Here is a 12,114-nt window from a genome sequence, read left to right as displayed (position 1 = left end):
ACCTGTTAATTTTCGTTCCTGTAGTACCATGGATCAGGCCAGACCATGGGTTGAGCCTCCTGTCCAGCAGATGGAGACAGACCAAAACTGTAAGGGTATCCTATATCAGGACAGAGCCTACCCTTTAACCCTTCAGTATGACTATTGTCAAAGTAGAAAGTATAAATAGAATCCTCACGAATCAAGCAAGTAACAAGAGAACTCAAGTAAGAACCAGAGAACTCAGGAAAAAAAATGTTAACAATTGTAACTATAGGAACTCTGTAGAGGAACAAACGCTCTTGAATCATTGGCATCACTGAGATGCTTCCGGTGCCTCAATTAATTAGAACCGAAGGGTATCGTAAAATTCCGACTATATCCTGCAAGGGAAGTAGAGAAAAAACTTTGAGCAGACGAAAGAGAGTACAGGGAAGGGCGTCTGGATTGATCCGTGGTACTACAGGAACGAAAATTAACAGGTAAGAACTAATTTTCCTTTCCCTGTACGTACCCGGATCAGTCCAGACCATGGGATGTACCCAAGCTTCCCTAGACAGGGTGGGACCGAACAAGTCCCGCTCGAAGCACCTGCCTTCCGAAAGAACCAAAGACTGGTGCTTGAACATCAAGGCATTAATGCCGAGCAAAGGTATGCAGAGATTTCCAAGTCGCCACCCTGCAAATTTCCTGGGGAGAAACAGATTGACTCTCCGCCCAGGAGGTGGCCTGAGAATGCAAAGAATGAGCCTTCAGAACCTCAGGAATCATTCAGACTTGGCAGATATAGGCTGACGAAATTGCCTCCTTTAACCATCGAGCGATTGTGGTCTTAGAAGCCTGTTTGCCCCTATTTGGGCTGCTCCAGAGGACAAAAAGGTGGTCAGAGACCCGAAATTCATTTGTGACCTGAAGGTAACACAAGAGAACACATTTAACATCCAGACGGCAATGGTCATTACCGGCGGGACCCAAAACATCCTCAGCAGAGAATTCCGGGAGTTCCACCGACTGGTTGACATGGAAGGAGGAGACAACCTTCGGCAAGAAGGAAAGTACAGTCTTAAGGGAAACACCCGAATCAGAAAAACGCAAGAAGGGCTCCTGGCAAGACAACGCCTGGATCTCTGACACTCGCCTGGTGGAGCAAACAGAGACCAAGAAAACAGTCGAGCATCAAGTCCTTGAGGGTAGCCTGGAGAGGTTCAAAGGGAGTCCCGCAGAATCAAGTTAAGACTCCACGAAGGACAAGTGACTTGGACGGGTGTCTTCAAATGCTTGACCCCTTTGAGAAAACGGACCACATCCGGGTGAGACGCTAACGGGAGACCATCCACACTGCCGAGGAGGGAGCCGAGGGCGGATACGTGGACGTGTAAGGATCTGAGAGAAAAGCCCTTGGAGAGGCCCTTCTGGAGGAAGGAAAGAACCAAGGAGACTGGGGCAGAGCGAACTGATACCCCCGATTCTGCGCAAGCCGCTTCGAAGACTTTCCAAATCCAGACATAGGCGAGCAAAGTAGAGGTCTTACAAGCGCGCAGAAGAGTAGATATAACCTCCTCCTTATATCCCTTCTTTCTCAATCTCCGCCGTTCAAAAGCCAAGCCGCTAGATAGAAGTGATCCGCCTGATCGATAAATAGTGGACCTTGCCTGAGAAGATGCGGAGGATGACCAAGATGAAGAGGGCTGTCCATTGCCAGATTCACTAGATCCACGAACCATGGTCTGCGCGACCATTCGGGAGATACGAGAACGACCGGACCCCTGTGAAGTTCTATTCTTCTGAGAACCTTTCCCACCAAGGGCCGGGGTGGGGGGGGGGGAACACATAGAGGAGAATGTCGGTGGGCCAAGAAAGAACTAGGGCATCCACCCCTTCTGAGCAGTGTTCCCTCCAGCGGCTGAAGAATCGGGGAGCTTGGGCATTGCCCAAGGTCGCCATCAAATCCATGTGAGGGGTTCCCCACCTGCGAACAATCAGCTTCATCACCTTGGTGGACAACTCCCACTCGCCGGGATCAAGATGCTGTCAACTTAAAAAAAATTGGCCTGCACATTGTCCTTGCCCGCTATGTGAGAAGCTGCCAGTCGCTCCAGGTGACGTTCTGCCCAAACAAAGAGCTTGCTGGCCTCCAATGCCACCAGGCAACTCTTGGTGCCCCCTTGACGATTGATGTAAGCCACCGTAGTGGAATTGTCCGAGAGCACACGCACTGCCCTGTGGCAAATCAGCGGGAGAAAGGCCTGGAGAGCCAGACCGACCGCTCGGGCCTCCAGACAATTGATGTGCCAGCGAGACTGTGCCAGGGACCACCGACCCTGACAAGATTGTGACTGGCAAACTGCTCCCCAGCCTGAGAGGCTGGCATCCGTTGTTACCACTATCCAGTGCAACGTCTCTAAGGATATGCCTTTCAGAAGGTGCCTGAGCGAGAGCCACCACTACATGTCGCCGATGGTAGAGTCGGAGAGCGGGAGATTCATCTGAAACTGTTCCAAGACCAGCTTCCAGTGGGATAGCAAAGCTTTCTGTAATGGACACATATGCACAAAAGACCATGGGACCAGGTCAATAGTGGAAGCCATGGTCCCCAGAACCTGGAGGTAATCCCAGGCCATAGGGAGCGGCATGAGGATGAAATTGTGGACCTGGTCCATCAGCTTGAACGCCCGAACGTCCGGAAGGAATACTTTGCCTATTCGGGTATCGAAGCGAGCCCCCAGGAATTCCAACACCTGCAAAGGGCTCAGGTGGCTCTTGGGAAAGTTGATAATCCAGCCCAGCGAAGTGAGTAGAGCTAGAACTCGGTCGACTGACAGCTTGCAAAGAGATTCAGACTTGGCCCGCACTAGCCAATCGTCCAGATATGGATATACCAAGACTCTTTTCCGTCGAAGCGCAGCCACCACCACCACCATGACTTTGGAAAACGTGCGCGGAGCTGTGGCGAGGCCGAAGGGCAGGGCCCGAAACTGAAACTGTTGGCCCAAGATGTGGAAGCGGAGAAATTTCTGATGCTCGGCCCAGATCGGGATGTGTAGGTAGGCTTCCGTCAGATCTAGGGAGGCCAGATATTCGCCGTGGTGAACAGCCGCTATTACTGACCTCAGGGTCTCCATTCGAAAATGAGGCACCTTGAGAGCTCGGTTGACTCGCTTTAAGTCCTGAATGGGGGGGAAGGAACCGTCCTTTTTCAGTACTATGAAGTAGATAGAATATTGGCCGGCGCCTTGTTTCTCCGTGGGGACTGGGACTATGGCTCCCAGTCCGAGCAGTCTGGAAAGGGTCTGAGACATGGCAGCTCGCTTCTGATGTCCACAAGGGGAGACTATGTGTAGATCCGGTAGGTCTCGAGCAAAGTCTAAAGCGTAGCCATTCCCGATTATGTCCAGTACCCACTGATCTGATGTGACTTTGGCCCATTCCTTGAGGAAGAGAGATAGACGACTACCTAAGTTTGGAACGGAGGAGTGGGCCTGCCGAATTTCATTGGGAGGTGGGCTTGGTAGTGGAGCGCTGTGGGAGGCCATCTCGGAAGGCGCGACGGCCTCGAAAGGACTGTGACCAGGACTGAGATCTGGAGGAGTTTCCCTTAGAGAGAGGCCCTCTCGGCCGAGCATTATAACGTCACTGACCCCGGAAACGTGTAGGAGCCGGGAAGAAGACTCCAGACTGTTTCCGGAGGTCCTCAGGCAGCTTGTGTACCTTGTTTTCACCCAGGATTTAATAAGCTGCTCCAGGTCCTCACCAAAGAGCAACTTGCCCTTAAAAGGAAGCGTGCCCAACTGGGCCTTGGAGGAGGAATCGGCCGACCAATTCCGGAGCCAGAGAAGCCTCCTGGCCGAGACCGCGGAAGCCATTGCCTTCGCCTGAACGTGGAACAAGTCGTAAAGGGCATCCGCCCCATACGCTATTGCACCTTCCAATCTTTCAGCCTGCTCTGCCTCTCCAGATTGGAGGTCCTGGGTGCTGAGTAATTGCTGCATCCACCTAAGACTTGCCCGCTGCATGAGACTGCTGCAGATCGATGCCTGAACACCCAAGGCCAGGGATTCAAAGATACGCTTGAGATAGAGCTCCAGCTTGCGGTCTTGGACATCTTTCGGGGCCATAGCACCCACCACCGGGATGGTGGTGTGCTTCGTGACAGCAGTCACTGAAGAATCCACCTTAGGGATTTTCAGCATTTCCAGACACTCCTCCGGTAAGGAGTAAAGCTTATCCATAGCCCTCCCCACTCGAAGCCCCGACTCAGGAGCTTCCCATTCCCTTAGAAGCATCAGCTTGTGCATGGGATGAAAGGGAAAAGTGCGTGGAAGGGCCCCAAGTCCCGCTAGGACCGGGTCCACGCAGGCCAGCATAGTGGCCGTAAGCGCATCCACTGCCGGAGTGTCAATATCCAGCTCCTGAATAACAAAGGGAATAAGAGGGTCGAGCTCCTCCCTTTCAAATAAGCAGAGGACTCGAGGGTCATCCACCTCTAGGGGGGGTTTCCATCAACTGGTCATCGGGGTCCGGATCTGGAGTCGCCAGAGCAGTCGGGGGATCCGGTGGAGGGGGGCCCCCCGGGACCACCTGCACCCTGATAGGCCCCTGCGCATCCAGGGCCGCAGGAGCAGGCTGGGGGCCCAACCGCGGGATCTTGGGGGGAGGGGGATCTGAGGGAGAGACTGCCTCTTCTTCTAAGCTAGCTAGGTAAGATTTGTGCATAAGCAGCACAAATTCAGAAGAAAAAAAGAGGTTGGGAATTCTTTGGGGGGGGGGGGGGGGGGCCATTACCTACCTCCGGAGAGTGCTCGGGGCTCAGATCGGGGAGAGAAAGGATAGATCAGGCTCCTGAGACTCATGCAGCTCTGAAACAGTAGCTGCAGTAAAACCCAAGATGGCCGCCGTTCCTACGGTGTGACGACCCGGGAACGGCCCAGCCATGCGCTTGGAGGATCTGCACCGGGGCACAGACTTTGGAGCTGCCGAGGAGGGGCCCTCACCCCCCGGAAAACAACTGGAGCACAAATTTTCTCTGGAGAGCCTGATCGCAGGCTCTCCACAGGCCAGGCAGATGGCCGAACGCGGCATGACAAAGAAAAACAGCTGAGCTGCAGTGCCTGAGGGAGCGAAGGCAGAAGAGCGAACCCTGCCCCTCCCGTCACTCAATTCCAGCTGCCTGCACCAGAACGAGCCCGAAGCAAAAACTTTTTTTTTCTTTTTTTAGAACTATTCAATTGGGCAAGCAGGGGAATGAAAGCCTCCCTGCTGGCAGCACTGGGGGGAAAAGGCATCCCGGGAGACGGAGAGAGAGAGATAGCTGTCTAGGGGGAGTGACTGGACCACCAGTATCGCCCCACAGCCGAGGACCACTGGGAAGAAGGAGCCTAAACTATTTTACAAACAAGGGGCCAAGCCCCCCTAGGCCCCCCAAGAGTGAGGAGACAGGAACTGTCTCCTAAGAGAAAAAAACAGAGTTCAATTTCTTTCTAATTTTAATTTATTTTTTTTTAAACAGTGAAGAACAACAATACTTGCTTGATCCTGGTAAAAGGGAAGAGAGAGAGAACCCCATGAGTAAGGGCTAAGGAATGAACACAGGGAACCGAAGGATGAGCTGTCGCATCTGCTGGAGACAGACAAATACTGAAGGGTTGAAGGTTAGGCTCTGTCCTGATATAGGATACCGTTACAGTTTTGGTCTGTCTCCATCTGCTGGACAGGAGTCTCAACCCATGGTCTGGACTGATCCGGGTACACACAGGGAAAGAGGAATTTTGTTTTTCATGTCTTATATACTTATTAAAATACAAGCAAAACATATGTTATATTTAATTTTGTTTTAATTACATATTAGTATTATTTAGTGCTAATTTTAATTATGAATGTTTTTGGAGTTGTATACCACTTACATATGCTCCTTTGATGGGCACTATATCAAGTTTTAATAAACATAATAGTGAATTATCTTCATTTTCAAATGCTAAGACAGCTGCTGCTTAGAGGAGCCCATTGTTGTTGAAAGTAGACAGAACAATCATAACCTGAGAGGTTAGAAGAATCAAAGCATTTGTTCAACCATAGAATTGTCTTCACCTGAGTAACTGAAGGCCTATTGAGTCAATCAACTTTTTTGGGCCTTAATTTTTTTTTTAATAGTAGTAATGAATAAACTGGAAAGGTGTCCAAACTTTTGGACACATCGTATTCACTGTTTTATTATTTTCAATCTGTTAAAATAAACAAATAAAATAATTTTGATTTAAACACTGCAGAAAGATGTAATGTTTAACTTTGTACCATGCAGAAATTGTGTCAACTTCTATTCAGAGATTCATAAAACATGCAATTTGACCAAAGGTACCTAAACTTTTGCATGCAACTATATAAATTATAAAACCCAAAGAGTGCAAAAGATTCAGCCCCTGAAGGACACTTAATGTTGGAGCAAACAACCTTGTTTCGATTATTTAGATGAAATCGGATCCTTTTATGTACTTTTATTTTGTAGTTCGCCTTTTAGTGGCACCAGTGCTGAATAACATGATTTTGTCCATATAATGCACTAAATGACATTTTAAGGCTAATTTGTTTTTATGGCATACTTGTTTTTTGTGTTGTGGACCTCGGAACATGACCATAAAACAAAGGCAACAGGGCGAAGTAGCACAACAAGACAGTTTATTTTGAAGATTCTAACAAGTACAACTACTTCAAAATAAAACAGATTATGTTCAAATGCTACAACAAAAAGCATTCATATGATTATTTACCATCTAGATTTAAGCTGCTTGGTGGGGAAAAAATAGATAGCAAGATATCCTGCAATTCGCTTGACTACATCAAAGACAGTATATACTAGGGGTGTGCATTCGTTTTGAACTTATATGTAAAACGCTACTTATTTTTTTTTTTAACTTAAAAAAGTGATGAGGCGAAAACGATCGGATTTCCAACTTATTCCTAAATAAAAATTTAAACCCCTCACCCTCCTTAATCCCCCCCAAGACTTACCAAATCTCCCTGGTGGTCCAGCGGGGAGTCAGGAAGCCATTCCTCTATTCCTTTGCGAGGAGCACGTGACGTCCGCTTCACGTCGGAGTGACGCGGCCGTCACGTGGTCCACCACGGTTCCGCTCCCGGACCCCTCGTTGGACACAAACGGAACTTTTGGCCAGCTTGGGGAGGTCAGGAGGCCCCCCCAAGCTAGCCAAAAGTTCCGTTTATGTCCAACGAGGGGTCCGGGAGCGGAACCGCGGTGGACCACGTGACGGCCGCGTCACTCCGACGTGACGTGGACGTCACGTGCTCCTCGCAAAGGAATAGAGGAATGGCTTCCTGATTCCCCGCTGGACCACCAGGGAATTTTGGTACGTCTTGGGGGGGGATTAAGGAGGGTGAGGGGTTTAAATTTTTATTTAGGGAACCGGTGCACGTATGGACATAGACTCAACTTATGGAATTCTCCATATGTCCATATTGACCGAAATTGACCCCCCTTTTCGACTTATGGACTTATGAACATAAACTTTTTGTCTGCACATCCCTAGTATATACCAATGCGTGCCCCATAGAATGGATGCACCTAACTCTTGGGACTTGGCAGCAATAGCCAAGAAAAGGCACCAGACTACGGAATGTATTTTGATTTGTCATATATCCAGTCTTGCCTATATTATATTTCTTCTTAAGAAAAAGTATATATGAAGAGGAATGATCAGCAGAAAAAGGGAGGTAATATTGCCCCTGTGTAGGTCTCTGGTGTGAACTCATTTGGAATACTGTGTATAATTCAGGAGACCATTCCTTTAAAAGGATAAAAACTGCCTAGAATTGGTCCAAAGGGTGGCTACTAAAATTGTCAGTGAACTTCATTCTAAAGGATATAGAGAGAGACTTAAAAATCTAACATGTATACCCTAGAGCAGGGGTGGGCACTTCCAGTCCTCGAGGGCCACAAACCAGTCTGGTTTTCAGGATATCCCTAATGAATACGCATGAGAGAGATTTGCATGCACTCTGCCTCAGTTATATGCAAATCTATGTCATGCATATTCATTAGGATATCCTAAAACCTCGACAGGTTTGTGGCCCTCGAGGACTGGACTTGCCCACCCCTACCCTAGAGGAAAGGCAGGGTAGGGGAGATATGATAGAGACATTAAGATATCTCCAAGGTTTCAATGCAAAGGTGGCGAGCCTCTTTCAACAGAAAGAAGACTTTAGAATAAGGGGACATGGGATAAGGGTTAACAAGGGTAGACTCAAGAGTAATCTTAGGCAATATTTCTTTATAGAGAGATAATGGATATAGACATAAAATGAAACATATAGAAATGACGGCAGAAAAAGACCAAACGGCCCATCTAGTCTGCCCAGCAAGCTCCCACACTTATTTTCCCATAGTTATCTATTTTACCGACGACCAAGTTCAGGGCCCTTGTTGGTAACAGCCTCCCAATGGAGGTAGCCGGTATAAAAACAGTACATGAATTCAATAAAGCATGGGATTAGCATAGGAGATCTCAGAAGGCATGATGGGAATTGTAAAGCTAAATTAGTTGGGTGGATAGGCAGACTATATAGGCCATATGGTCTTTTTCGGTCATCACATTTCTGTGTTTCTATACTATTTTTTTTCAAGTTGTTTGAATAATCATGGCCATTCTTCAGTATGATAAACATTTTATTAGCACAATCTATTTATAAAATGCACCTACCTAAAGGCATGTTGTAGATATATCAGAATAGTCAATTGAGAGTCCACTCTAAGTACTGTGATAAGATTTTAATCTCATTTACTTCAGCATATATTATCACTACTTTTTGAATTTGGGCATGCCAATTCAGATAAAAATAAAGATTTGTTTTTCAAGGAAAAAAGAGTCAAGTTACTTAGTTTAAAAAGCATTGTAAATATGAGTGAAAACAAAGTAAAAATGAAGTGTTAATGAAAATGATAATGTCACCTGTAAATGAAATCTTCCATCACTGATGATCAGGTGTTGGTATCTATTTTTGTTTTCAGTTTATAACATATGGACCAAATATGAAGAATGAGGCACACAATGAATGTCATAACAGTGATCTAAGGATGAAAAATCATGCCACACATGTGAATTAAACAGTTACAGATTCAGAGCACTAATACTGATTTTATTAAAAAGTGCAATCTTTAAACGAGGTTGCAGTTAATGAAAAATGCATTAATAAAAGGGCAAGTCTCTGTACAAAACTGTTGTGAACCTTCAAAGACATAAAACAAAAACTGTATAGGAGGACTACTAATAATGTACAATTCTGAAAACAAAAAATAAGCCCATAGGTAGATTTTCAAAAACACCACCACATCTTCTACAGTACAGCAGAAGAGAAGACTGGAGTTTACAGATGGCAGGGTCCCTCTGTTCTAAGTTTCTAGCCATCACCCTCCTGCAATAACTCTTACAAGAGCAACACATACATTGTTACATTTTCGCCTTCTTTAAACTTCCCACCCCAGGCAGCATGCCGAGGCAGTGTTGGGAATCCTCATTGGTCCTAAGGGCTTGTGGGGTGTTTCTTCTTTGATAATCCCTCAGCACTGCTTTTTATGGCTGGAAGGCACTTGCTGTGCCTCTACAGAATAAAGTGTGTTGACTCAACAGTCTGCCAAACTCCAGCTGGCTCCGATGAACAGCAGACTACTTTGTCACAAATCACTAGTGTACCACTAACATATTTCCTCTGAATTTCTCATAAAACACAGTACGAACAAAAAAACTTGGTTGATTCGGCAACTTTATTTTTCAAAGACAAACATCTTGAAAGGCCTCACATTGATAAACTGCCTGATCAAATGAGACATACTGCTCTAAGCACACTAATCCATGCATGATGCAAGTTATGCATTGGACGGAATTCTCACTTTTCCTTTGATACTACGCCTAGTGGACAGGACAACAAATCTAGAATTGTTAATTTGCACATTTCCTCTTTCTGCCCCACTATGTGCCTTTATCATATGAGTAAAGAGTAATGGTTTGGGCTTCTGTTCCCCAGCTACAATGGAAAGTATATCAAATGTCAGTATTTAGCTGCAAATTGATTTGGTACTTTCTCCTTTCCTTTCCTTATCCCCTTCCTGCATCTTTATCTTCCCTCTTTCTCCCTAGCTCTTCCTGTCTCAAAGCAGTAACGAGAATATTAACCAACTCCCCCTCCAAGAATTTAGTTTTATTTCTTCAGTCCTTGGAATTTTCTGGTCCTACAGTAACAGGGGTTGATTGCCCATTTACAGTGGTCCTGGGAATCATCAGAACTGGATGAGGACCTGTTGCTCTCCAACTCAAACTCTGTTCATTTTGAACACTATTCAAGCCAACAATAATGCAAATTCAGGACCCTGGCTCTTTATAGTCTTTTTGCATTACTCAAGGCACTGCTATCCACACTGCTATCAAGGCTGATGTCAGTAGGGACTCCACATTATCAAATAAAATTTCAAAGGCCTGTGCACACAAATACCGGTGGTTACGCCAGGCCCTGTGCATGCTATGTGCATTTTCTAAAGAGTCCGGCTATGAGCGTAACCACCAAAACACGCACAACTGCCGAGCCTCTCAGAAGGGGCAGGCTAGGGGCAGGGTGTGGCCAGGGAAGGGCGGGCCGGGACAGCGCCATTCAACGTTGTCCCAGGGAAGCACGCGCCGGCAGCCGGCCGGTGTGTGGAATCTACTGCTGCTCCAGAGGAGCAGCAAGCTATAAAAAAAAAAAAAATTAAGAGTTAGGTAGGAGGTAGGGGTCGGGGAGGAGAGGGGAAGAGGTAGGAAGGGTAGGGTTAGGCCTTGTAATGTTCTCTCCCAGTCCACTCCTTAATTGGAGCGAACTGGGAGGGAATTGGGGGAGGCCCGACTACGTCGCCGTGCGTGGGCTTTTAAAATTTCCCCTCCCTGCACATGGAGGAGGCCATCTTCCCGCGCATGTGCATGCAGATATCGTATTTTATAACATGCGCGCACTGACGCATGCGTGTTATAAAATAGCTGCAGCCATTTGTGAGCACTGGGAACCATGCGCACATGGAAGGGTGCATGCTGCTTTGAAAATCAACCCCTATAGGCCGCCTTCTCTGTGGGCAGAGTAGGAACTCTACCCTCTTCAAACATTGGGAAGCAGTCCCACAACAAACCAGATTTTCCTCTTTGCAGGAATGCTTTAGGGGATTCATGGCTGCAGCCATCACATTTCCATTCATAGCATCATACATCAATGGAGACCAATTTTTTTGGCATTTGCTTGATACTTGGCATCTGAACTCCTTAATGTCAGAACCAATAAGGCTGAACCTTTCACTTTCTTCGAGTGGGAGGGGACAGATTACTGTATGCAATATTGAGATGGGTTTGATGTCCTCTTGATGTCAGTAAACCACTAGTGTCCAATGCATCTCCTAGGTCCAACGATGTTGATGCCTCTAATGCCAATGGGTTGGCCTTATAGTATCCAAAGTGCTTTTCCATAAGGTCAAGTCAGGATCTATGCTTCCTAGTGGTCATACTTGTACAAAGATGCCACTCCCCAGACACCATGACTTTCCCCTCTGGCACAGGACCCTGCTGCATAAGGGGCATTGCTTGAAACCACTGGCAGACTTCTCCATACAGAGAAATGAATGAAAAACTAAAGCCACAAAATCAAAGGACTCCGTATCTGTTCGATGACAGACAAGAGATTAATGCTTCTTGGTGTACTAGAGTCAGTGTACCATGTGAGTGCCGAAAAAAGGAAGGAAACAAAGAACTGACCTAAAAACCTACCAAGGATGACTTGTAGGGAAGAACAAGACTGTGGGGCCCCACAATGAAGGAACACCGAAGATGCAGGGAGTGCAAGATAGATCTGTGATTGCTGGGCTCCACAGAAAGATGAGACGGAAGGGGCCCCCATGTGGATGCATGACAGTATAGCATGCTCAAAGTTCTAGAAACTTTGAGATAAAAGTTCTGTGCCAAGCTTCATCTGATATTGTCATTCACATCTGAGAATTGCCATCTTACTTATCCTCGGAGAATATCTTAATGTTACAGCAGATTCAATTAAACTGCAAAATCTTTGAACTGAATCAAAATGGAAAGTTTATTTCTGTTGTGTTTGCTCAAGATGGGA

General features: G+C 46.7%; 1 protein-coding gene across 5 annotated transcripts in view; it reads right to left on the bottom strand.

The window, feature by feature from the left end:
- The window catches only part of GLRB (glycine receptor beta), a 255,060-nt gene that overhangs the window by 35,423 nt on the left and 207,523 nt on the right, over window positions 1-12,114 (bottom strand). For 4 of the 5 annotated variants that reach the window (XR_003858600.1, XR_003858595.1, XR_003858602.1 and 1 more), the window contains one exon: window positions 8,937-9,055. The exons of the other annotated variant lie outside the window; for it this stretch is intronic. The gene's annotated coding sequence lies outside the window, so the exon portion shown is untranslated. The remainder of the gene's footprint in view (window positions 1-8,936; window positions 9,056-12,114) is intronic. 5 annotated transcript variants of the gene reach the window in all.

The sequence above is a fragment of the Rhinatrema bivittatum genome, chromosome 1 (genome assembly GCF_901001135.1).
Source record: "Rhinatrema bivittatum chromosome 1, aRhiBiv1.1, whole genome shotgun sequence".
NCBI classification, from domain to species: domain Eukaryota; kingdom Metazoa; phylum Chordata; class Amphibia; order Gymnophiona; family Rhinatrematidae; genus Rhinatrema; species Rhinatrema bivittatum.
The sequence above is the reverse complement of the archived record's forward strand: the minus strand, read 5'-3'. Positions and strand labels throughout refer to the sequence as shown.